This window comes from Miniopterus natalensis, chromosome 10 (genome assembly GCF_054644295.1).
Source record: "Miniopterus natalensis isolate mMinNat1 chromosome 10, mMinNat1.hap1, whole genome shotgun sequence".
Lineage (NCBI taxonomy): Eukaryota > Metazoa > Chordata > Mammalia > Chiroptera > Miniopteridae > Miniopterus > Miniopterus natalensis.
This window is the reverse complement of record NC_142090.1, coordinates 9,276,339-9,303,193: the sequence shown is the minus strand read 5'-3', so window position 1 is coordinate 9,303,193 and position 26,855 is coordinate 9,276,339. Positions and strand designations below refer to the sequence as shown.

At 48.6% G+C, this 26,855-nt stretch overlaps 1 protein-coding gene across 1 annotated transcript in view; it reads right to left on the bottom strand.

Annotated features, from left to right (window-relative positions):
- The window catches only part of HIPK2 (homeodomain interacting protein kinase 2), a 150,431-nt gene that overhangs the window by 51,089 nt on the left and 72,487 nt on the right, over window positions 1-26,855 (bottom strand). The window lies entirely within an intron of this gene.

Below are 26,855 nucleotides of genomic sequence, written 5' to 3'. Positions count from 1 at the left end.
GGGACAGCAGTGAGGACGGGCGCGAAGGGCTCAGTCTCTCTCCGGCCGGAGAACGTAGGTTTCGAGGCAGCGCTGAAGCAGCCGAGTGGCTGCTTGTGGGACTCGCCTGCACACGGCGCCAGCTCTGTCAGTCAGTCTTTGTGTGCACGCGCTCCGGCCGGCCCTGGGACCCCCCTGGAGGCCGCAAGCTCCTCGAGGAGAAAGCAGCGACATGTGCTCCTACAGAAGTGCTCGGCTGCCTGTGTGCGGCCCACGGGGCTCTGCCGGGGCTCCGTCGGCACCCACCGACTAAACCCAGCTGACCCGACTGTCCCGCCTGCAGGGCTCCGACACAGAACCGTCCAGCTCCTTTTCCCTCGGCCTCAAGAAGGGTTTGTGTATCAAGGAACGAGACCACCCTAGCCCTGGCCCGTGTGGCTCAGTGATTAGCGCATCGGCCTAGCACCAAAGGGTTGCAGGCTCCATCCCCTGCCCGGGCGAGTGTGCGAGGCAGCCAGTCGATGTGTCTCTCTCACATTGATGTTTCTCTCTCTCTCTCTCTCTCCCTCTCGCTCCCCTCCTTCCACTCTCTAAAAATCAATGGAAAAATAATCCTCAAGTGAGGGTCAACAACAGAAGACAACCCTGAAGAGCCCAAGGATTCAACTCTAGACCCAGGGCCGAGGCCGACAGGCGATTCTGCCCGGCTCTGAAGGGAGGTCAACCAGAAGCCTTTGCTCCTCCCTCTTCCCAGGGTCCCTGACTTTCCAGGGGCTAAGACTTCGGATGATCACAGAGGCCAAAGCTGCGGGCCACCCCCGGGGACTCAAGTGCAGACCAGGAAGCCAACGCGGTGGAGGGAAATGCGGAGGGTAGGAGGCTGAATATTTTGGGTTGCACAGAGGACAGACAGGCTGAAGAGAGACGCGCACACGTTCCCCAGCCTTGCTGTTTCCCCCAGGGTTGCATCGGTGGCTAAAATGTGAGTGAGCATCGTTGCCGCATGCACCTTAACATCTGGTTAAAACGACCGGTCTGCAAGCCAGCGCTCGGCCCGTCACTGGTCCCGCCTCCCTTCTCCCCAGCAGCCGTGTCCCACCCCCCACTCCCCACCGGCTGCCGGCGTCATTATCCAGGACCATTCTCAGGACTGTCCTGCTGGGCCGGGGGAGGGGAGGGCAGAGGGAAGGGAAGGATGCCGCAGGGGTATTTTCTTTCCCCGTGCATCGCATGTCCAACATGGACAAATATTTGTGTAGCCTCTTTATTTCCCATTAATGCTGAGATAAAGTAATTAGCAACTAGATTTTTCTGGGAGAAGCAGCAAAGCTCAGGGGAGTGTGTGTGTGTGTGTGGGGGGGGGGGCAAAACCCCAAATGGAAGAACAGGAAATGCTAAAAACTGCCATCTAAAGGTATTATTAAAAAACAATATGGGAAAAGGCAGAAGTGTATTTCCTCTGTTCTCCTAAGGGGAAGTTCAGAAAAGGGTCAGAAAGAACAATGCAGGCGTCTATCACAGCAGCCTCTAACCTAGAGCGGTCACTTACGCACTGCGGCCTCATTTCTCAATTGTCACCCCCCCCCAGAAGGCACGCCACCCTGGCCTTATGAATTATACATTTCATTTCCATTTACCGACACCCCCACGCGGTGACCACCGCCGAGGCGCAGTGGGGGGGGGGTGACGCCGGCCCCCGCCCCCAGGTGCACAGGCAAATGCTCCACGTGGGTTCTGCTTGTTTGACCTTCAATTCCCTGTCTAAGGTTTTGTTTATCGAACAAATAAGAACTAGCTACCAGTGGAAATTTCCCTAAGGGAAATCACACTGGGGCACCTTTCCTTCCCCTTAACATTTTTATTCCGGTGAAATCTGCCTAAAATGCGATTGAGAGAGGTCCTGAAGGAGGCAAAAGCAATGGCGTGCAGCGAGGGCAAAGGTGTGTGTGGTGTGTGTGTGCACGTGTGTGTGCACGTGTGTGTGTGCATGTGCACATGTGTGTGCGCGCACATGCACATGTGTGTTTAGAAGCACCAGCCGTGCCCACTCCATCCTGCTGTTTGAGTTGGGATGGGGAGGCTGGAAAGGGGGTACCAGATAAGGATATTGTGGCAGGAACTGGGGCGACCCCTCTCCCCGATGCCCGATTAACTGGTACCCCTCTCCCACCAGGCCAGAGGGCCCCAGGGAATCTCGGGGGGCTGTCTTCACAAGTGCTATTAATATATCAAAGGGAGCAGCCCTGGCCAGGTACTCAGGTGGTTAGAGCATTTTCCCCATATGCCAAGGTTGTGGGTTCGATCCCTGGTCAGGGCGCATACAATCAACCAATGAATGCATAAATAAGTGGAACAACATATCGATGTCTCTTTCTCTCTCTCAAATCAATAAAAATAATAAATCAAAAAGGACACTCCTCTTTGTTCACAGTGCTACTTCTTGGGGATTTTCCTTTCAAATCTTTAAAAAAACGTTAGGTTCAGTAGAGAAGTACCATCTTGTGAGAACATGGAACACCCGCGAAGCAGACAGAGGTAAGCAAGGATGGAGAGATTCCCTGAAAAGCAGATGGTACACTCTAAGAGGTGATACAGGTAAACTTGTTAAATTTATTTTTTAGAAATGATTTAGACCCATTTAGGGAAGACAGTTGTGAGATGGGCTATAAAAAGAGACTATTCGATTTCTGAACTGAGCTCAATAACACAATAGCAAATCGCATGACTATTAGGTAAGAATCACTATGACATAAATGTTACTCCCATAGTTTTTTTTTAAAAACTACTCTCGGTGTTAGGTCATGTTTAAACAGGATCGACTGGGGGTCTATTGTGAGCACACAGCAGCCTCCAAATGGTCCCCTCCCGCACTGAATGGGGCAAACCTGTGGAACCAAGAGGATGTTGCAGAAAGGATGACACGGGACTTCTGAGCCTAGGTCATAAGACACTACGGCTGTGTCCTGCGCTCTCTCAGATCACTCGCACTGGAGAAGCCAGTGGCCATGTTGTGAGGACACTCAAGTAGTCCCAGGCAGCAGCCCCCATGACAACGAACTGAGGACTCCTGCTAAACACCAACACCAGCCTGCCAGCCATGAGAGCAAGACCCTGGGAAGACCCTCCTGCCCAGCCGAGTCCTCGGATGACCGCAGCCCCGCTGAGAGCTTGGCTGTAGCCTCAGGAGAGACCGTGAGCAGAACTGTCCGGCCAAGTTGCTCCCAAGTTCCTAGTCCACAGAAACTGTGAGATGACACATGCTTGCTATGTTTTAAGCCATGGAGTTTTGAGGTCACTTGTTATGCAGCAACAGAGAACTAACACCCATGTGCGGACTTATCTCTAGGAGAGGAGGAACCATGCACAAGAAGGTGAAGACTTGATCTTTTGACAAGTCTTAGGGGAGCTGTGCCTGGCACCCTGTACTGAACACTCTGTCTGGTCCCTTCCCTGCAGGGACAGACACTCTAGACGGGACTCAACTAAACACCCCCTAGAAAAGGTAGGTGTCACGATGAAAATGATGCTCAAGGGGGACTTGCAAGCATCCAAAGGCAGGAAGGCCTGACGGTTTGGAACAGAGATTGCAAACTGTATCCCACAGGGAGCGTCCAACACAGAGACATAAGCTGTTCGGTCTGCAAAGGATTTCAAACTTTTTTGAATTACTTAGTTTTAGAAATCAGGCAATATTTCTTAAAAGTTTGGATTTCCAGCTTCTCTTGAAAATCTAAAGCTCTGGAAACTATATATTTGTTCTTGGAAGCAATGAACTCAGGCTGAGTCCCTGTCCCCTTAAATGGCGCACCTGTGTGCCACCTGTCCCATCCTTACCGGATCACCGACTTTACCTGGCTGGCCCTATGGCATTTGAGTCTGCGACGCCTAGGAGAGGAGCCAGGGGCAGAAAGACAAGTGTAGTAGCTAAGCAAAATTGCTGTTTTTGGCTGTGCGCTGGTGACTTTTGAGGGGTGTAAACCTAGTTTCCTTTTATTAAACAAAAAAAGTTTTAGTCAACAGCTGCTCAGAAGCAAGGGAAACCTTAGAACTAGTAAGGAAGGTAAAACAATGATTCCACTTTTTTGTTGTTAATCCTCACAGGAGGATTTTCTCCCCCATTGCTTTTCAGAGAGACAGTGGAGGGGGAGCGAGAGAGGGAGAGAGAGAAACATCAATGTGAGAGAGACACATCGATTGGTTGCCTCCTGCATGTGCCCCAGGCTCGGAGAACCTGCAACCCAGGTACATGCCCTAGACTGGAAATTGAACCCAGGACCCTTCGGGCCACAGGCCGGTGCTCTAACCACCGAGAAACCCAGCCAGGGCAATAATGATTCCACTTTACATTAAATGGCATGAATTTTGATCGGAGAGGTCCCTGTTGAAGTTCATCCAGTGTTTGTGCATGAAGGTCTTGATTATATGAGACCTCAGCCAAGAGCAGTGCAGCACTGGAGTCCCACTCTGCTGAGCTGGCTCTCCCATAACAATAATTTACAATAACAGAGGAAAGGAAGGCTCTGGCGCCATAACTCAGTGAGTATCTGCTGGATTCTTCCCTCCTACGAGATACAATAATATGCCCTTTTTTGGACTCCTCCCAACTCTCCATTTGAAACAGGATTATAATCAGTTTTCAGAGCGGCTTACTCAGGAATTACCTAGCCAACCGCTGGATTCTTGGGCAGTTCCATGCAGCCCTTCGCAAATTTTTAGATGAGAAATGAAATGTTAACAGCATTGTGCTCTTAAAAATATTCTTTCTAAACAGTCGAGTGCTGGGTGGGAGGAGGGGGCCTTGGTCTGCCTAAAATGCTGCCCAAGGTGGTTTCATGTTGAGAGAGCAGGAGAAAGACACAGCCCTGCCTCCCCGCCCCACACTCAGGGAACATCACCAGTATTTATGGAGCTCCTTGTGTTCAAGACTCTGCTAGACGGTGGTGCAGGGTCACGGTTCCTGCTCTCAAGGTTAGCGTCTGGTGAACATGTATGGAAAGATGAATTCAGGCAGAAGCAGTGCCTGTCACAGGCCGGCTAAGCTGACAGAGAGCAATCGCTGTCTCAGTCGGGGAAGGTTTATTGGGCATCTGTGCTGTCCTGGGCAACGAGTGCTGAAAAGGGGGTCTCTGCCCTCACGGAGCTTGAGCTCTAGCAGACTCATTCCAGGCTGGGAAGGGCAGGGGAGAATTCAAAAAGGTGGGATTTCACACGACCATCAGGGACGGGCACGCTTCAGGAGTCCAGAGGAGGAGGGCCCGCAGGTCAGAAAACAGTCTAAGCGCGGGGCGGTGGGGGAGCACGAGGACCGCTCAGGAGGACGGGGGGGGGAGCACTGCGGGCTGGGGTCCGAGCGAGGGGCGAGGGGACCGGGGCAGCAGGCTCTGAGTCTGTGCTTCCTGTGCCCGGCCCCAAGGTCAGACAACAGCTAGTCTCTGATCCCTTCCCTTGCAAAGTGCAGACACAAGGGGGCTTCTCTAAATGTGAGTAACTGGAAAGGACGGCACTGGGGGTCGTTAAACGCTGCGAAACGGGCTGTGGGTTTAGAGAGCTCATGGGACAAATCACACCTCTCAAGCCACCACCACACACTGTAGGGGTCCGGACACACAGACCTACGAGAGGCGGCCACTGCGAGGTGAGGGGTGAGGAAAGGAAATAAGCTACCACAGCTTCACAAGAGCAGGGCCTGGCCCAGCTGGTGTGGCTCAGCGGTTGAGCATTGACCTATGAACCAGGAGGTCATGGTTCAATTCCTGGTCAGGGCACATGCCCGGGTAGGGGGTGTGTGCAGGAGGCCGAGATCAATGTTTCTCTCATTGATGTTTCAATCTCTCTCTCTCCCTCTTCTTTCCTCTCTTCTGAAATCAATAAAAACATATATATAGCACAGCCTGGGATTACCCGACCTGGTGTGATGGAGTCTCCAAGTTTTGCATTGCTTTAGCAAAGCTTTCCCACCTGCACAATGTTTGTTGCTTCCCAGAGGTTGGGGGAAAGCAAAGCATGCTCCCCCCACCCCAAGACTGCGTCTTTAATAATGTAGCGACAATTTATGTATGTGCATAAGCAACAAAGATGCAAAACGGGGTCCCAATGGCACAGAGACCTGATGGGCCCATATGGGGTCACATGGGTTCAACGGCACGGGATCCACGGATGGGGCTCTGCAAGTTAAACATCACTGAAAACACACCTCTGGAACCACTGAGTGCATTTGGGAAGGACTGGGGTCCTTGCAGTGGCTCAGCCATGGCTGAGCCTGTCCCCTGGTCCCACTGGGCCTCCCCCTCACAGGCACCCAGCGAGGTCTCCATGGAGCGGGGGCAGCGATGAGTGAGAGTGGAAACTTGGCAGGGAGGACAAGCGCGATGCTCCTTATAAGTCCAACAAAATTCCGGTATTTTTAAAAAGCTTGCTCATCTCGATATTCTTGCTAATATCAACTCTCGAACTGCTCCCTGCACCACCCACCCGATATTTATTCTGGGAACAGTTTAAGTCAAGAGAAAAAGCTTCCAAAATAAGTTAAACAAAAGCTGCTGAAGGGATTCCCTGTGAGTGGGAGGCTGAGTGGGGTGATTTCTGGAGTTCTTGCCAGCGCCGCGATTCTCGGCCTCCGCCAATGCTTCCCTTCCGATCGGAGGAGGCGGCAGCCACAGGCAACAGGAGCAACGGGGGACCGTCTGCAGGAGGGGGTGACGAGCCTGGAGGGAGCAATCTGCTTGGATAAGAAGGCGTCTCTAGGAAGAGGGTCCTACGCCTGGAGCTGACACGCCGATGAGCAAGTCACCGAATTCAAAGTGCCCAGAGGGTAAAGAGTTAATGGCAATAACCCCCAGTTCAGGGACCACAGTCACGACGAATGCAAAGCAGGGGGGGAGTGGAGGGAAGGACTGAGAAGGCAAACAAATCCAGAGCAAATGAAGCAACTTTTGACAAGTAAGCAAATATTAATCTTCCCTTTGGAATGAAGGGAAGATTTATCACAAATTTAGCTGCAAGTGACAGTGCAAAGGTGGTTAGTTGAGAGTTCAGTTTGGGGTGGGGTGGGACATGGGACTTTCTGTTGGAGAGGGAGGCGCCTGCCCAGAGGTCCCTCCTCTGCAGGGCTTCACGTTGCCCCACATGGCGAGGCCTCTGTCTCGGATACTTTGCTTCAAATGTGCTCACTGCCTTTTCCTCTCCTTTCCCCGCTGGGCCGTCCTGACCCTCCTGTCCTGACCCTCCCTAGTTGACGGCCCCCCCCCCTTCATTCTCTCCACTGATGGATCCCTCGAGCGTAGAGTCCGCACAACCTTCCTCCATTTCCAAAGTAATTCACAAATCCAATTTAAAACGTACGATTAGATTTGGACTTTAGAAACATAACTATCCACTGATTATCATTTGAAGAGAGTGCTCTCCTGACAAGCCCCTGGAGCACCGAGGAGCGCTGTGAGGGGGGGCGGGGGGCAGGGAGATAGGCATGGGGTCAGGGCCATCATTTAATCTGGGTGAGGAGCCCACGCCCCCCAAAAAATTAGAGACACTGCTCTTATAAACCACCACCGACCTGCCTCCTTCTTTGGAGACCACTGGCCTACTCCTCAGTTTCCATCCTTGGCTTCCTCTCCCTTTGCTGACAAACCCTCTGTTGATGTCCATCTCACTTTCAAAATCCCCTTGGGTCTGTAATGTGTTTTGCTGGCTCTCTGCTGACGTCTCCCATCAGTCTCTTTCCTTTGCTGGCCCCTCCTTCTCTTGCTCCCTCACTCTGGACCCCCCGCCCCTCCCCTCCCCTCCTATGGGGCCCAATCACTGTCAGGTATCAACAGTCAGCCAGCTGCACCCCCAGCCCCTACCTCCTTTGGGTTCTGGGTCCACGATCTTAAAGCTGATCAAGTATTTCTATTTGGATGCCTCAAACCGACTCTGACCTTCCTCCCTCCAAAATAGGGTTCCTTTCCAAACCACCCCAGTTATCCCAGTAGAACCATTATTTTTTCATCTCCCAAATGAGGACCCTCTAGGCTCTCTAGAGTCGCCTTTGCCCATCACATCTCCCCTTGCCTCCCCAGTTTCTGCTTTCTCTTTGGAATGTACCTTTTAGTCACAGTTTCCTCTTCATTCTCAACGTCACTGCTCCCACGGCCTCACTCACGTTACTGACAGTGTCCTGCCTGGTTCCCCGGCCTCTGACGTCCCCCCTTCCCAATCCCATCTACAGGCTGCTGCTCGACTTGGTTCCTAAAACTGCTTTCATCACACCGCATCCTTTTTCCAGAAGCAATTTGCTTATCACATGAAATCCAAATTCTAATTGCTTCCCAGGCCCCAGAGCAGCCATTCCCATCGCTTTACCCCATTGTGTTTCTCTCGGTTTAATTCATAACTTCCCCTTCTTTCAGGCCAGAATCTTCACTTCTTACTCCACAGTTTTGTGTGTTGCTTTCTCCATCTGCAATGCCTTCTCCCTCTTTTCTACTCAAATTCCCAACATACCCAGAGTTCAGGTCTTCTCACCTCCGTTAGCAGCCTCTCCACGCCTCCCCCAGACTGCGCTCTGCGCACCTCGAACCCTGCCTATCCACAGAGGGTCTTCCACTAGACAAAGTTTGCCTTCGCACTGCAGGTCATGATCATGCTCGGGTGGACCCGAATGTCCCTTCAGACCTCGTCTGAATCCCCAGGCCTTAGCTATGCTGGGCTTTCAGACCTCACCTTCAGCTTCCCCATCTCGAGATACAGACAAGGACCTGAGCATCCTGCCTTCAGCCAAATGATCCCTGGCCACAATCCCCTGCTTGCTAGGCCCTTGCTCCTGTTGGCCTCTGGTAACACCGTCCTGTCTCTGCCCGAGATTCAGTTTCAGTTCTTCCTCCCCGGGAGCTTCTTAGGGTGCATCCCAGACTCTCTTCTTTTCCTTCTCTCACCTTCTGTTAAACTTGTAGCAGGTGGATCTCTCCACTTAAGCTGTAAGCTTCTTGATGAAACACTATGGCATCTTTTCAATCCCCCATCAGTGAACACAGTGTTATTATATACCAGGCGCTCACCAAAACACAGCTGGTTGACTTAGTTCGTCTCACACCAGGTTGACTGGCCACCCTTCGTTCAGAGGCTCTTTAAAGTTCTGGACTAGTGACCCACGAGACTTGGGTTCTACACCTGACTTTGCTACTTACCTACTTTGTGTTTCTGGTTGAGTCACTTAAGTTATGCACCCAAGTTTACTCAACCGTAAGATTGGCAAGAACGATTCCTACCCGATCACCTTACATATTGGGATCAACTCAGGGTCAATCTCTGTGAAAGGCTGTTAATTATACGCTTAATTCACTCATGCAGTCCTTCACCGTATACTCTACAAATGACCAGGCCATTAAGTGATGAGGAACCAAGGGTTTTCAATCCACTGAACTACTTTCAAGGATTAATTTCCACGAGAAATAGAAAAAGCACAAACAAACTTTTCTCCATAGAAACTAACTTCATACTAACACTTATGGAACGCATCTCGTTTATAAACCTCAAACTGGGAGATCTGACAGGGGAGGGGCTTTGGAAGCATAGGTTAGGCTTAGAGACATCAGGGTTCTGGTGCAAAGTCGGGAGGTGCTTCCAAAGTGGAAGAGATCTTGCTTCGTCCACTCCTGATTCCGAGCGTCCGTGGTTCCAGCCGCTTTCTGCAGTCTCCTTCAGACAGAACCCCAGGCGGCTGCTGAAATCCTTGCTCACTTTACACTAGAAGGCCAGCCTCAGTCATGGGCCTGCCAGCCTTTCTCAAGGAGGGCTCTTCCTCTGACCAACAGGACACAGAAAACTATCTGACTATACAGCAGCACCCACCGAGTCCAGGATACAAACGGATCCGTTATACACAACGGCTGTCCTAGGGCAGGAGGCTAATTCTCCCTGGGAACCCTGCTTGGGGAAGGCTAGATGTGGACCAGTGGCCATCAGTATGTGGCTGACCGAAACAATTGGGCCCCTGTTTCTTTGCTGTCACCAAGGGCAAGGGGGCCGGGAGGGACTTTCTTTACTGAAGAGCACTGCCTTAATGAGCTCAGTCGCTTTTCTAAGCCTGGGTCCACATTTCCCTAGCTGCCCTACTTCTTTCCCAGGAGTATCCCTTTTCCTAAATGTTTTCCCTGCCGTGCACCACAATCAGGCCATTCACACCCAACTCCACTCAATAAGCGCGCCCAGGTGTGCATTTCATGCAGTTGAAGGGTTAACGGGCACAACCGACCAGCAGGCAGCTCTTTCTGCACTCAGTCAAGTCATAAGCATTCATCTTCAAATCCTTCCGCTTAATTTCTCCAGGCCCTGAGCCCAGAGGTCGGAGCTCTGGTCAGTAAACCCAGCTCCGACCCCAGGCTGCAGCTGTAGCTTTCGTAAGTCTACAGTGTGATTCTTCCCTGGGCTCCTAGTGTCCCAAGTCAGGCCTCTGGTTAAAATGACCAGCATGTCACCTCATGTCATCTTACAGCTCTGCAGAAGGACTCCCACTTTCTCCGAATTCTCTGTCCTTGGCCTATAGCAGAGGCTTTCCTGCAAAGGGCGTGTCTCTAGCCTGTGAACTCTAGCCTGTGTCTCTGTCTCTTTTCTGCCTTTCCTTCCTGTCTTGCCTTTCTTCCTTTATTCGATTCTTCCTGAGCCCCCTTCACACTCCATCACCACACAGGGATACAGCTCATCTTTAGTTTTGTCTCCTCTAAAATAGACCTGATTACAACTTCACAATATATTACTGCATGTTAAAACTGACCCCTATACTTCAACTCCCCTATTTGTAATCTGAATATTGAGATTCAGAGTTCAGAAGTCACCTTCAGATGGGTTATTTTGATAAGAAAACTTTTTATTAAATACACACAGTTCACTGGCTGGCAATGCACACTTTACTGGAAAGGCCTCCCAGTTGTAGAAGCTCCTATTCTGGTATAGCTTAACCATTCATGGGAGCTATTGTCTGTCTCCTGTGAAACATAAGGGGAGGGAGTGGGGAAAAGGCAGAATTGGGGAAAACTGAAAAGCCTTTGGGGTTTCAAACGGGACATAGCAGATCTAACAGACAAGTGAAAACAATAAATGTTTTAACTCAGGGCCTCAGAACAAACTCAAATAGAATTTGCATGACTCCAGCTGGATTTGCCTATCATGTCAACCACAGGACACTGGCTTTGCCCAATACATCATGACTCAGACTTCAGTCAAATCCTCTCTTTAAAAATAAAATGAGCGATAAATAGAATTAAAATCACTGTTTGCTCTATGCCCATCAGGGACAGAGTGATCTGAAGTCAACGTGCACAGCCCCATAATTTGGGCTGCTATTGCCATATGGCCTGCAGGGCTTCGTTATATTAATGAGTTGGACCTTGCACCTGTAATCACATGTTCTCAACAGCCCAGGTGTTTCCAAATCCTGTTTCAATGGCTGAATTCATTTGTGATTCACAGTTCTTTCAGCCAGTGCTGAGAATGGACTGAGAGCCACCTCTTGCATAGGGCTGGCCAGTCTAGATACATAACAAGGAAATAATTATTCCAAGAAACAGAAGACAGCCGAGTTTCCCTGGCAGATCTGGTGACAGAGAAACCAACAGGCCCCAGATCTTGGCAGGAGATAGAAAGTGGTTTGAGCACCAAGGGGAGCTGCCGACAATGCAGGGAAACAGACATGGACGTCCCCTTCCCCGATCTGTTCTTTCACATTCCAGAGGATCACGGCTTCAACAGACACTCTTTATTGTGGACAATACTGGCCGTGTGTGCTGGGGGCCGACTCTGGGTGGGGGTGGGGCCGGGCCGATCCCAGAACACTTGTGGACTTCTGTGGCATAAATACTGCCCCCGTGGCCAATTTCAAGCCACCAACAGTTCAACTAGAAGCTTGCAAAATTCTTGATTATTTAACAATCGGCTCCTGAGCACTGGTACAAGCCAGCTCCTGCACACTACTGGATAATCCACACTTAGAAACCATGACATACAAGCCTGGGCCCAATAGAAGAGGCTTTTCTTTAGAATCCCTGACAACTGTCCATCGGACCTCAGCTCAATCCTCTGCTGACCAGTTGCTTGCCAGTAAGAATCTGCGGACCCTGGAACTTCCACTGGGAGGGTGCAGGACAGATCTACCCGCTCTGGCGTCTTCAATGCGATAACCCTCAGCATATTTGCAGACGGCTATCACGAACCTCGAGGTGTTTCTTCCCCATGCTACACAGACATCCCCAGATTCTTCAACCACCACCCTTCACGTCGAACGTCAAACTGTGCCCCCCCCAATAAAGTGAACATAAATGTGCCAGATGTAACACGACTAAAACATGATAAAATGAGACTATTCCCTCATTGTATTTCCTTAAATACAATGTTTTCCTTACCCTAAGATTGCGTCAACCCTTCTGACAGTTGCCTGACACCGACCACTCACGCTTACATAACTATCTCCCCCCAAACCTTCCCACTCATCCCAAAGTCCCTTAATAGGCTCTACAGTTAATTCATGCTTCTCCCATTAACTTGATTCTTTTAAAAAACACACAAATTCACGCTAAGAGTCTTTTATTCGTATTAAACGTTAGATGGCTAGCTTGGCTCACGCTCCTGTCCTATTGTGACCTTTTCAATGTTGATTCTATCATCCAGGAACTTAGTCTTTCAAAGTTTATGTTACCCACAAACTCGGTAAACAAGCCTTTAATGTCTTCATTGAATTCACGCACACAGACGGCAGCCCGCGACATGCTGTGAGAGGCTTCCTTCTGGGTGGGACCCTTCTCTAATCCAGGCTCTCTGAGTGCCACCTACCTACCTGCTAAAACCCTCCCAGCTCCACCACTGTCCCGCCTGTATTTCTGCATCTTGCTCCTAGCATTTCAAACATTTGCCAAATTCTGAAACAGGATGTACTTTTAGCAGGAAAAACACTCTGTAAAGGTAAAGATTTGCCTGCTATCTCTCCCTGCAGATCTCCCCCCTCCAAGAATGTGATGAAGAAATAAACGGGATCCATCTGGCATGCTTTTTCTCAGTCACATCACACGGGCACCTTGTGATAGTTCTGTAGTTTCTTATAAACCACCTGCCATATACTCCTGATTAGGACCTTCCTGGAAATGAGTGACTAGTTTGCACTCAGGTCCTGGGCGGGGTTCCTGCACGGCCTTCCCTCACTCTCCGTGTACTCCCCTAAGTCTTCTCCCCGATTATCAGAGCCCTCTGTCGCCTGGCCCCGCCATTCACCTGGCGACACACCCCTCGGGCCTATTTCTGGGCCCCTCACCCCGCTGTCCACTACCACCTCCCCCGGTTCCTGCTAATACCTCCCTCAGCCCACAGGCTCTCTCCATGCTTTCTGCCTTGCTAACTCCCACCTGACCTTCGAGGTACAGCTCAAGCCCCCCCTCCATGAAGCGTTTCCTGTCCATTCTGGTCCCTACTGACCGCTGCCTTTTTTTTTTTTTCCAGGTTAACCCTCACCTGAGGATATTTTTTCCCATTGATTTTTACAGAGAGTGGAAGGAATGAGGTGTGGGGGGAGAAAGAAACATCGATGTGAGAGAGATACATCGATTGGTGGCCTCCTGCACATGTCCCACCTAGGGCTGGGATCGAACCTGCAATCCAGGTATGTGCCCTTGACTGGGAATTGAACCCATGCCCCCTGGGTGCTCGGGGCGACGCTCTAACCACTGAGCACACCAGCCAGGGCGACCTTTGCCTTCTTTATAGAGAATTCATTGATATGTTCCCAGCTGAGGGTTCACAGAATAATGGTCTTTAGAACCTGGGAGACTGGACTGTGGATCACCAAGTGGAGCTCTCTTTTGAGCTCTGGTGGAGCTTACACTCACAGCAGTAGCAACAGTGCCGCTGTGGAGCCAGGGACCTGGTCTGAAGGACGGCTCTGCCACTTAGGAGCTGAATGACTTCAGAGCCTCCTCATATCGAAAGTTCTGTAGCTAAAGGGTCTGGAAACCATAAACTAACCGGTGGGTGGAGAGGGGTTTCAGGCAGGGACAATCTTAATGCTATTTATATGCATCAGAAACCAAACTAACTTTAAATAACAGCTTCAGGTAAAACTGGGTTCCTGAGACATTAGAAACACACACAAACAAAAAGCACGTAAAAGTTCAATTCCCTTTAACTGCAGGTCCCCCCCCCCCCCCCCCATGGAGCCAGGAGACAGAGTTGCTGATAAGAAGCCTGGACACCTCCCGAGCTCTACCTCCTGGCTTCTCTCAGGCCCACTCGATGGGCCCGTGATCTTCATTTCAGCAGCGCCCAGGACTTTTCCTTTTCAGGCTCCTCTGTCAAGCAAATGTCACAGGCAGGCTGAAGCGGCGCTGGGACCCCAGGAGGCCTGTTTCCCCAGGACCCTCTCTCCTCACACCTGGGCATGTGCTTCGGTGCCGCCCTCCTTGGTGCCTTCTCCTGACCTGAAAACCCCTCCCCTTCGTCACCGGGTTCTTCCCTGTCCCTCTGTCTCTACGACTCCAATGAGCCCTCTTCCCGCAAGCTCTCTCCTTCGTGCCTACAAGGTGGCTTCTGTCCCTCACTGCTGTTAGGACAGCCCTGCTGGAGGACACTGAGACACCTCGGCTGGTCAGGAAGAGGGCCTGAGGCCACCCTGAGCCCTAGACTTCTCTGCTGGCCCCTCTCCCCCGTTAACTTAATCCCCCCTTGACTTTCAGCTGCTTTCCTTCTGCACATTAACTCACCCAAAGCACAAGACACGGACGAATCTAATCTCCGGTCCTAACTGCTCCCGAATTCTATCCCTTAATTGTCCGCAGGAACATGCCACTGATGTTTACAACAGAGGCAGCTCAGAGTCCCTCCTCTGATCTTATTATAGGGACCCTGTCCCCAGCTTATCACCACCACCACCACCACAACGGTTTCCAAAGGCTTAAAATTCCTCTCGGCTCTTTCCCTGAGCTGCCCTTCTGCCTTATCTCACACTCAGGACTTCATACACCCCAGCAGATTGCTCCTCTGGAGGCCTGACTTTGCCGAGCCTTCCCCACCTTCTCGGCAGACGCCCCTCCTGGCCGGACTCCTGTCGCCAGCCTCCTGGCCACAGCAGTCAACCAACCCACGGCGCAGTCACAATTGTTATTCTATCACCCACCTACCAGAACCTACAGCTGCTCTTTACTCTCCGCACATCACCCAACTCATCCCCTTTAAATGAGCATGTGGGACTCGACTTTCTCTTATGTGCGCAGTCCCTCCACCTGGGACGCCCAGTGCCGTCTGCTTAGCTAATCTCACCCTGTCACTCATTTGTTCGAGATCACCCCGCACTTGGTTCAGCGCCGATGCCTATGGTGTGGCCTGTTCTTCCGAGGCGTTGAGAACGCTCTCCGGTTGTTTCCAACTAGACTGTAAGCTCTTCAAAATCAGTAAGCAGATTTTTTTTTTTTTAACACGGAGATGGTTGGATGGTTCTTTCAAGATTGCAATTACTCGATAGGCTGTGCTGATGGACGGTGACTGAGGAGTCAGAGGCGACTCCTGTAAGGGCCAGCGATAGCACCCAACCCAAAATACACCAAGGAAAGGTTAGGGAGGACAGCGGAAGCATGCTCTGGAGACTGTGATTTTTCAAAGTAATTTACTGGTATACATAAAGAGCAAGTAGTTTATCTGTCTGGGCCCTCCTTCCTTTAACAAAAAAGTTGAAGAGTACGCGTTAAATCAGAGTTTTAAACAGGGCGAGACTACAAGCTATTCTTTAACTTGTAACCCAGCGGCCATGGGCTCAGGCCTCTGAGACAAGGAGAGGGGGGTGGCCCACCATGTGCCCTTGCAAGGGAGGCTGTCACTGTGATAACACAGAAAGCCCACGACTCACTGGAACCATTAAGGGTCCTCTGGCACTTCTGAAAGTCAAAGGTCAGGTGGCCAAATGTGAGTCTGTGTCTTGGCAAATGTCATCTTCTTCCTTGAGGTTTTAACTAGACAGATAAGACACTCTAGAATGAACTGTCTCGCTGTGCAAATGACTTTCTGGGAATCGGGGAGGGACTTTTAGAAAATGCAGCCGTTCTTTCAGGACACCACCCACGGATGTCGTTCCTTGTTAAACGGCACCTTAATCCCACGAGGTACTTTTTTGACGATGTGATATACAATTACTGACTGATTCTTTCTATCCCTCCTGCCAGTGCTACGTAACAAAAACATGTTCAAAAATATAGCAGACAACTTTGCAATAACATAAAAAATCTAAATAGCCCGGCTGGGAGTGGCCCAGTGGTTGAACATTGACCTAGGATCCAGGAGATCGTGGTTCGATTCCCGGTCAGGGCACAGGCCCGGGTTGTGGGCTCCATCCCCAGTAGGGGGCGTGCAGGAGGCAGCCGATCAATGACTCTCATCATTGATGTTTCTCTCTCTCTCTCTCTCCCCCCGCCTTTTCCTTCCTCTCTCTGAAATCAATAAAAATATATTTAAAAAAAACACTAAATAAAAATCCACATTGCTACTCTAACGCAATAATTTTTCATTTAAATTTTATATATAGTCATACTCTCAATGCATGTACAACTTACATCCTTTCGTCACTTCCCAATTTATTCTCTTATATACTTTTGGTCTTTTTTACCTATAATCCAGGGTCTACCAACTATAATATTCTGTTTTTCAAACTTTTATTTTTCATTGCTCACTGCTGATTTTGGTTGTGTCTAACAGTCAATATTTAGAAGCAATAGTTGGATAACCATAGATGTACCTACAGCTTTAAAAAAAATAAATTACTTGTAGTTTTAAAGAATGAGATCATCAGGTAAAAGAATGTAAGAATATTTATGGCTGCTGGTATGATTTGCTAAATTGACCTTTAGAAGGATTGCACAAATATATAGTTTTAAATTTAATTTTATAATTTTTGATCCGCCTCTGTGCTGAGTCACGGCTGCAGAATCCTAAAATAGTGACTGCCATTTCAGAAATGGGATCGACTTGTTGGCTTTTATAATTAAAAAAACAACAAGAAAGAATGAGTTCTTTAAAAAGAATTCCCAGGAAAAATGTGTACAAAACATACTGGTTAATTTCCTTTACGCAATAAAGGAAATTCTATTTTACTTTGGGTTACCTTTTAGGTAAGAAAGCATTTATTTGCATGTAATACACATCAACAAAAATCAACAATATCTTATGCAACAATACTCAGGTAACCTCAATATTAACCAAGTAAGTCTAATTAATGTTAAATGTTGTGGGAAACAGACATGATTTACTTTTTATTTATCTAGGTGTGTGGTGAGACATCTCACTGGAAGTAGGAAACAATGTGTTTTAGCACATTTATTTCTTCTAGATTGGCTAGAAGAAATTAACAAATTAGAGTTTAATGCCATTAATTTTGTGATTAAAAGTTACAAATGCTATTCAGATTTTCTGGAAGTGTCTAATTAATGTTAAAATCGCACATTCGATGGGATATTAGCTGTTCTATTTAGCTTAGACAAAATCCAGCTTTGAATTCGAGTGGTTAAAAATGGTAAAGTAAAAAAGGGCCGATGACTGTCTTTTATTCCTCTATATGTAACTCTTTACGTTGATGAGTTTTTGTCTGTATGCCTTTCAAATGTCAAGATATTTAAAAAAATCATCAAATGACCCTAAAGAATTCAAGTAGCAAGGGTGGCTTCAACCTGTGCCGCCTTCTGAATTTATAGAAGGGCCAGTTCAATTTTCTTATCAAAACCAACAAAACCTAAGGATGGGCCTTAAAATCCCTTCCATTGATTTAATCCCTTTAGCTAACAACTATACCCACAAACTGAGGGCTTATCATCCTGGGCATGGAGTGACCTTTGGGGAAGAAGCCCAGAGCCCTTCTCCCACCCAGGAGGCCCCCATCTACAGCCTAGACCAGTGGGTCACCGTGTACTCAGCCCGCTTTTAAGACATTTAAAAGGCTGAACCACAAACAGAAGCCACGATCTCTCACTCTGAGAAGCTGGTGATCTGGCAGGGAAGATAAAACCCAAGGAGGGAGATGGCTACACTGTGATTCCACATAATTAAAGACGGAGGCAACATCAATGAGCCAGTTTTTCTTTTGTAGACTGAGAGAGGAAGATCTTAAAAATTATCTTCTTAAATTCAGCCTTGAAGACTCACCGGTGGAAAAAGAAAACAAGACTGTAACAGGAGCTCCAAAAATGACCTGTTGACACGGGTGAAATCTGGCAAGTGGAGAGATGCCCATAAGACCAGGTAAATGAAACGGGAAATTCCCAGGTCTCACCGAATTGTTTCACGAGCAACAACACTGTCAAGTCACACAAAAATTAAATGATGAAACCTAGAATAACCGAATAGATTATATCTCACAAAAAACTTCAATGATGCTAAACTACATTAATTACGGTGGGGGAAAAACAGACCACAAACACAAACATGTTAGTATGGCTTTTAGAGGAAATGGGTTAAATATAAAGAGCTACTGACGGCAGTCATACGGCAATGAGGTCAACACCACAGCCAGGCCCGGGCGTACCCAGAGCTGAACTTTAAACTGGGATGATTAAGCTTTATTTACTTCTGTGACTCCCATCATTTTAACCTTTTATGTATAGAGAGACGGAGCAGAACGTAGCACAATTAACAGGTTAAATTTATTTTTCACTAGATCTACTAAAAAATTTGGTTTAAATTACTCAAATTGCTTTCAGACATTTGGCAAGTGAGAAGTGATACAATAAAAGCCAAATATTTCCTACTCTCATTATTGGGTTGAGAGGCCGGCTAGAGAAGGCTCAGAAGTCACATAAGGAGGCCGTCTCCCACAGTGGGCCCCTTTCACGGCATGGCTGGGCGGCCCTTGCCATGGGTCCCTGCCCCGAATTAAGGCCCTGGATGCCCTCTGCCTGGCTCTTTATGTGGTCAGAGCGACATCATGCAATATCATGAATTACTGGTCATTCCTGTTGACTGCGACAAAGAAGAGAGGGTCTTGGCTGTACCTCGAGTCCCCATATTCACATGGATTTTTTTGAGCCAAATTCCAGTATCTTTTCGTTTTGATTCCAACTGGAAAAACAACACTCTTAAAACTCGCAATTTGAAACAGTGAACCGAAAGAGTAATCTGTGACAGAAAGAACATTAAGGTAGTTTTATAGTACTTGAAAACAAAGTATTACGCCTGGAATTCGGTGACGTGAAAATTGGCCCGTCAAACAATAATAGCAGATTATGAAAGTAAATGGTAGAATAATTAAGAGAAATAGTAATTATACCAAAGACAGGTTTACAGAAAACAACACTGGTGAACTTTGTATTTATAGACTTACTTGAAAAGAACTGCTAACGTGACATTTTCTCTAATATTGTGATTGCTCGGCACCTCTCGTGATGCCAGCCTCTACACAAACGCCGCCGAGCGCAGATCAGAAAATTAAAGCGGGTTGAGAACGATTTCTATGATCTGTGTGCCAAATGGATCACACTCTCCTACAGTTCTTTTAGTTGAGAGCCAAGTTTTAATGAAGTCACCTGACTTCAATGAATTTATTAGAAATGGGTATTGCCAAACTCCTGGGCGCTGGATGCTATAGTTCAAATGGGCAATGCATAAATTTTTAATTACTCCCATTGGTTCACTATTTATAGGTCTAGCTTACAATGACGCATTTGAACTTTAACATTAAAATACAATGTTCTGGATTTTTACAGAAGGATTTTTATTGATTTCTTATAGTTTGTCTATAGCTCCTTCACTCGTTCATTCATTCATTCATTCATTCATTCATTCAGTATTTATCTAGTGACTGCAACATGTGCTGGGCATTGTTTCATTTTTTATTGTAAGCTACTGAGTTTGTGGTAAGTTATTAAGCAGCAATAAGAAGCTAACACATTTCTTATGTCTTCCTGATCACTGTCTTTATTTTTTTTCAATTACAGTTGACATTCAATACTATTTTATGTTAGTTTTAGGTGTACAGCCAAGTGGTTAGACAATTATACAATTTACAAAGTGCCCCCCTGCTGGGCCTTGTTTCAGATTCGAGAGAGAATACAGTGACTAATATAGAAGCATCCCCTCCAAATATCTCTGCTTCACAAACCTACATCCTGTCTCATAACCCCTGAACGACAGCAGGATTGAGTAGCTTCTGACTTAGCCATCTGAAAATGGAATGCTGCATTTTTTTAAGTTGGCGTGAAATTATAAGAAATCTTTGAGAGGGAAGACTGGTCAAGTTTATAAGAACAACTGGGAAAGTTCTAAATATGTCATATCAACTAACCATGAACTACTGTAAAAAGGCCAGTTCGAGTCCTGACTTCAGAACTTGAGGACTTCAAAACAATAAAACGTAGTATTTTTTATTAATCCTGGGGACTAATTAAGGTCACTAAACCAGAATCACAATTTATTTCATCACTGTGTGTTACCTCAACTTTTACTCCGGCTATATTTATAAAGAATTTACACTTTTACTATTCTCAGTCATGGTAATGACTTAATATTTTATAACTTACTCAGTACCCTTGCAAAAAATAATACAGGGTGGAACAAAGCCCATAAGGCAAAATTTATCACCTGCAACAATAAAGACAAATATTTTAATAGCAATAAATCTGCCTAGAACAGAAAGTCCCGGTGGTTAGAACAGTGGTGATGAGGAAAGCAGTGGTGAGGACATTTTTATTTTTAATAATAAAAAAAAAGGGGGGTGGGGTGGGGTGGGAAAGAGGATGGCCGCTAAATTATATGAAAAACCTCCAGTTATCCCACCTGCTCCGGGGCCCACGGAGAGGGCAGCGGGCAGGGGAAGAGCTGAGGACGCAGGAGGCAGGGAGGCTGCGAGCTGGAAACAAACAGGAGAAGCAACGAATGAAGGTGACAGCGACGTCGCCTGGCTCCCGTTCACACTGTCAGTTCTCCCGCCCACCCGAGCTTCTGAACACGGCCAAACCCCCCCTCTGAGCAGCAGCCCTGACATCTTGTGCTGCTTTTTGGAAGATGAAATGCTGGACAATGAGTGGTGGGGAAGTCTCTGGAGCCAGAGGTCTGTCGGGCCACCTGTGTGGGGGCTCTGGGGTCTGGGGGGGCCCTTCTCGGCCTCCGGGGGAGGGAGAGATACAGGCTGAGCTGCGCCCAGGTGTGTGAATCCTCCTGCTGTTTCAAGTGGGCCTTCTCGACCCTTCTACCTTCGATGGAAATCGGTAACCTGAAGCGTCTGTTTTAAAATTATTTCCAGCACATTGTCTGGCACAGGCTGAAGCCCATTAGCACACAGGAGGTTCAAAAACTCATTGACTTTTGGTTTGGAGATATTAACTACAAATGCCACAGAGAAGCGGAGCTATAGAGGGCCAACGACAATACCGACGGCAGTAACTACACGCACCGTCTGCAAGGACTTCCCTCCCCTCTCCCCTCGGGTCCTCGGGGCTGGGCTGGAGTCCGCGGACCAGCTCGGTGAGGTCAGGTTTCACTCTGTGCAAAACGGGGGCAGATTTCTGTTTTTGATCTTTCAGTCCTCTTACATGATCCCACAGTGAGAAAAATTAAATTAAAGCAGTAAGAAAAATTAAATGCTAAGCGATACGGTATTGATCAGGTATAGGGATGACAGAGAAAGGAGCCGTCCGTGAGGGTGGGGGAGAGCCGGGCCCATCAGGAGGGGGATGTAAGCGGAGTCTGAACAAACGAGGTTTTAGAGAGAAAGTGCTAAAGAGAGGGCCTTTGTTTGCCGACGGAGCAGGAAAAGAAACACAGGGACACGAGAAGGGTAAACGCGACTCCAGGCAGCGTGATCACCAAGCCCAGTAAGGACCAAATAGTGGCTCCTTTCAAGGAAGACAAATGAACACAGTAATCATATTAATCAATCTTCCGTTTTCAACGTCAATTCCCAGAGCAAATTAATTACTTCGTTAAGTAGGAGATTCTCCCTTGATTTAGGTCATTAATGAGTATTACTAAGTCAAACCAGATCTGTATTTCCAAAACGCTGGCATCTCAGGCCCTGGATAGGGCGTAGGGTCAGGATGAGAAAGGGGTGCTGGGTTTGGACTTGAGGCTCCAGCCCCAGCCCCACCTTCCCTCCCTCCACCTGGCCCCCTCTTCTCCGTAAGAGCATCTGACTGAACTGTCCTGAGAGTCCAGACGCTGGAGCATCTGCCCCTGCGCGTCCTGAAACTACCACTGGGACTAACGCTCTCGCCTTGACTGTATTTACGCTGTGCCTAATTTTAGTTTTATTGTATCAGAATGACTGACGTGGGTTTAACTGCTTTATCTGATGAACGTTGGTGCATCCGACAGACAGGTGCTCGCTCTTAAAATTATTAGCCTGCTGTATTCTGACTAATTTATGGAACGAGAGAGGGGATGTTTTACCCAACCACACGTCTTGCTCGGTGACTGTATCACCACCAAACATTTCGAAAAGACTTAGTTTTGTTCAGAATATTACTCTAACCACAGAGAGAGGTGGGGTCCCTGGCCTCAGGTTGTGAGACAGGACACTCATCTACACACAAACAACTCAAGAAGCAAGGCTGTGGCCAGTGGGTGGGGCTGACTTGAGTTTTCTGGAAGGAACTTAGAGGTGGACCCTGAGCTAGTGACATGAGCTGGGAGAGGGCGAGGGTTTCTGGTCAAGGGGACACAGTGTGCCAAGCTAACTCTCAGGTAAGACCTAATATGATGTGCTTTCCTCAGGGATGGCTGTAATAAGCTCCTGGCTGGTTTTCCTGCACCCGGCTCCTTCCCCAGTATGAGTCCCTCCCACATTAACTTTCCTGAAACCATCCCTCCGATCGGGTCCGCCCCCTTTACTTACAGATATGGTCCTGCGGTAACTGCGCTCAGCCTGTTTACTCCTCTAGAGCAGAGGTCAGCAAAGTCTTTTTTATTAAGGGACAGACAATAAATACTTTTGGTTTAGCAGGCTTATGTGTTGCAACTACTTACCTCTGTGGACACAGCACAAAAATGGCCACTGACACCTGGTGAGTGGGTGTGGCTGGCCCTCGGGCCATGGTTTGCAGACCCCTTCACAGGAATCCTGTGGTGAACCCTGGTCTGTCCCTCTGCAGGCCTTCCAGCCAAAGGCCAGGGTCCTCAGGCTCACTATTGACTGTCAAAGTCCTACACTTTCTTCTGCCCACCTCACGGGCCCCTCCACCATCATTTGTTCCCTGCTCTCCCAACCAGCTCCTGCAGCATGCCTGTGTCCCCACTGTGTGCCAACCACCTGCCAAGCGGAAGGCAGGCTCCTCTGTGTGAATGTTATAATCCGGCAGGGGTGACAGACGGGCAGAAGATAATTCCAAGAGCATGAAAGAGTCCGATGAAGGTCTCCTTCCTTGTACTCGCCACGGCAACTTTCTCCACGAAACTCACATGCTTCTGTATTTACACTATACTCACACCGCTCCTGGCACGCAGTGGGTACTCTGAAACTCAATCTACTAAACTCAATTAAAGTAAATTTAAGTTAACAGCACCCTATGTCTACCGGACACATGGATATGCAATTTGAGAACCTTTGAATTTCGGGATGTGTAAAATACTACGTTAAGGTGAGAGGCGTGATCTCTAAAGAACAGGACAGTGAAAGAAACAGGAAATGAGTATGGGAGAGACGCTGGCATTTGTATTTTTCATATGCATATTAAACAACAACAGCAAAACAACTCTGTGACCATCCTTCCAGCCGGGTGAAGTGACTTCCATTTAGTGGACAAGCAAGGCTGAAGATTGCACTAAGGAGATGTGGTGACTCCTGGCAGATTAGAGAAGTACAAACGGAGCTCTGGGATCGGTTCAGGAACGCCACGTGCTTGGAGGCGCCGATCTTTAAATTAAACCACCTGTCAAACCACCTTCACAGCTCTGCTGGTTACAAATGCGCTGTCCTGCTGGCCGAAAATTCCTTGGGAGCTTACAGAACCTTGTTCGAAGCATCAGAAACTCCCGGCCATCCCATTATTTGTCATTCGGCGCATGTTAATATTTCTTTTTGTTTTCCTACTGAAGCTTGAAATTAACATGGCTTTTTGTTTATTTCTTCATTCCTGCCTCCTTGTCAGCTCATCTCAGGAATGCGTTTTGTTCGCTCGCCGCTGCAAAGCCAAATCAAGACCTCCCCGCACGCCGGCTGGGAAAAGGCTGTGCATGAAAATACATTTGTTTTTTAACCTCTCAGAAGTAGAACATTCAACTGAAAATAAATATTGAACACCTAGCATGCCTTCGTCAAGAATCATCTTGACATGAGCATTAGCTTTTCTCCATCCCCGGAGCTAGGCCCTGGGGCGCAAGGCTTTCTGCAGCAGATGCTAAAGCCCCGCGTGTACCCGCGTGATCCTGCAGGGGAGCAAGGCTCAACCGGACTTCTCTCAGCCTAAGAGGATCTCTGAAGAATGCCCTGGCTTTTAAGCAGAATTTAGCTAAGTTTAGCATTTTCAAACCACTCCAGACAAAGAGGGTTCCCTCTGCCCCAGGACTGTGTGCTGGGGGGTCCAACGGGCTCCTCCCCCTTCCCCACAGGGAATCCTGATGCACACCCCAGTTTAGATGGTGCCCAAACAGCTCAGCAAGCTGGGCCCTCCAGCAAGGACAACCCTCCCCTGGGGGAAAGCACTCTGAAGAAGTTGCACAAACTCGGGATTAGGTTCCTAACATGAAATTGATGACAGGACTGCAAATCCTGCCCCGCAGGGTGCCCTGGGCATTGAGGGGATGCTGTTTTATGAGGGTTTTGTCAGGGGCAAGGGATGTTTTCAAAAGTACAGACCGCGAGAGACATGGGTATTGGATGCCCCCAGGGACAGATTAATCACTGAATGTATCCCAAGCTGGCTCAAGAAATGCCTCCGATGCAGCAAATCACTTTTAACTTCATGTTAAGATCGACCAGGAGTCCTTGGTGGGCATGAGTATATTTAAATGTGCTTCCTGAACTTCCCGGCCAGGACAAGAAGGGAACACCCTCCCATCTGGGAACAGGGCCACCTAAACCCCGAGGGCAGCCGGAGGAGGCGCTGCATGTTCTTTTAAGCCCGTCCCCTCAGGCTGTGTCTCCAGTCTGTCACGGGGCCCAGGACCTCAGGGACACTGAGTCACACGGCACCCCACCCCAGGGTGCCTGCCCATGACTTCCCCGAAAGAATACCATGAGGCCATAATCACCTCTCCTCTCCGCTGCCTTTGACTCACTATATATGATAAGGCCACACCGAGTCACCGTATGACACAGCAACTCTTCAGTCTCTATTTTGGGCAGACTTCGCACTTTGGGGGAGCTGGTAACATAACTTTCCTAATATAAATGTACAGGAAAGGCCATTGAAGGCAGCTCTCTGGTGGAGCCTAGAAGTTTTAATTGGGTCAATGTCTTAACTGCCACATCATAGAACCAGCTTGAAAAGGCAACTTGTGAAGCATTCTCTGGCTTAGCTTTTAATCTCCCCTCCTTGGAGGGGACAGGGACAGGATGGAGGAGAGTGCGTCAGGGGAGGAAGCAATCCTGCCTTTCAGGTCCAAGTTGCCATTATTAAAACCTGATTTCAAAATTTTGTGGTTAATTTTCACAACACCAGGCACTTCTCCCTATAAGCTGAAGTGCAAATCCCTGTCCACAGCCAAAAGCTTTCCGGATTCCCTGCCGTTTGCTTGCTGAGTCCCACGCTCCACCCACCCTCCCGTCTCCTTCCCTTGAGTGTGGACAGTCAAGAGGCGACTCTGAGACAGAATCTCCGAGGGCTGCTAAACACCACGTGAGAAGAGTCTCATGTTCTGTGCATCCAAATTAAGCTTGTTCTACATGAAAATGAAGGATGCCGTGGCTACTACCAGGCTGCACACTTAAAGCTCCCCCGTGACAGGTCCTGGTGCTCCAGGGAGGAAAGTCTCCGCACACAGCCTGCACTCTCCACGGCCGAGCTGAGTCCACTCCAGCAGCCACTGCTCCTGGGAGGGGAAGGCCTGGCCTCGGTTCTCTGAGCTGGAATCTCCCAGCATTTCTTCGTCCAGTGGCCCAGGGCCCTGTTCCCAGGACAGTCTCTCTCTGTACCTGGAGTTGCCCCAGGCCACAGTGGTTTGGCCTGAATGGGTTCTGCTTTTTGTAGCCCTGGAATCACAACTGCATCCTTCAGGCCTGCTTCCTTCCCTTAATGTGCCGCCTCAGTATGGCACACAGCTTCCGCCCCTTCAGGCACAGATCCTGGCAACGCCGAGGCCCGCGGTAAGGCACCACTGGAGGTGGCCACTGCGCCAGCATCCACCCTTTACTTGGTGTAGACTGGGCCACATGCTTCCACCCTGGAAGGAAATCACCCTCTACTGCCTTTGAGCTCAACACTCATGGCACCCCAGGCCCTTATTGTTCAGTCCAAGTAAGCCCTCCAATCTCATCAATCACTATATTCATTCATTCATTCATTCATTCATTCATTCATTCATTCATTCATTTATTCATTCATTCAAGTGTCCTCTGAGGACCTACAGTGAGTCAAGTATTATGCTTGGCACCCGAGACATTACATAGCACCCATCTCTACATGAGTTTCCTAAAGAAACTCATACTCACCCAGGGGTAACCAGACCTATAAACACACAGGTACAACGAATGAAGTGTCAGAAAGAAGGGTTCTGCTGGGGCACCAAGAAGGGAGACGCCAATTCTACTTCCCTCAGGGCCCAGTTTAGATGCCGCCTCAGAAGGGAAGCTTTCCCTAATCACCCCCGGTGGGTAGGTCATAGCTGGGTATCCATTAAACAATAACTCTTTTCTCCCCTCCATCGGGGCCCCTGCCAACCACTATTCTTTCTGTCTTAATGAATTTGATTACTCTAAATACCTCATATAAGAGGAATCACACAATATTTGTCCT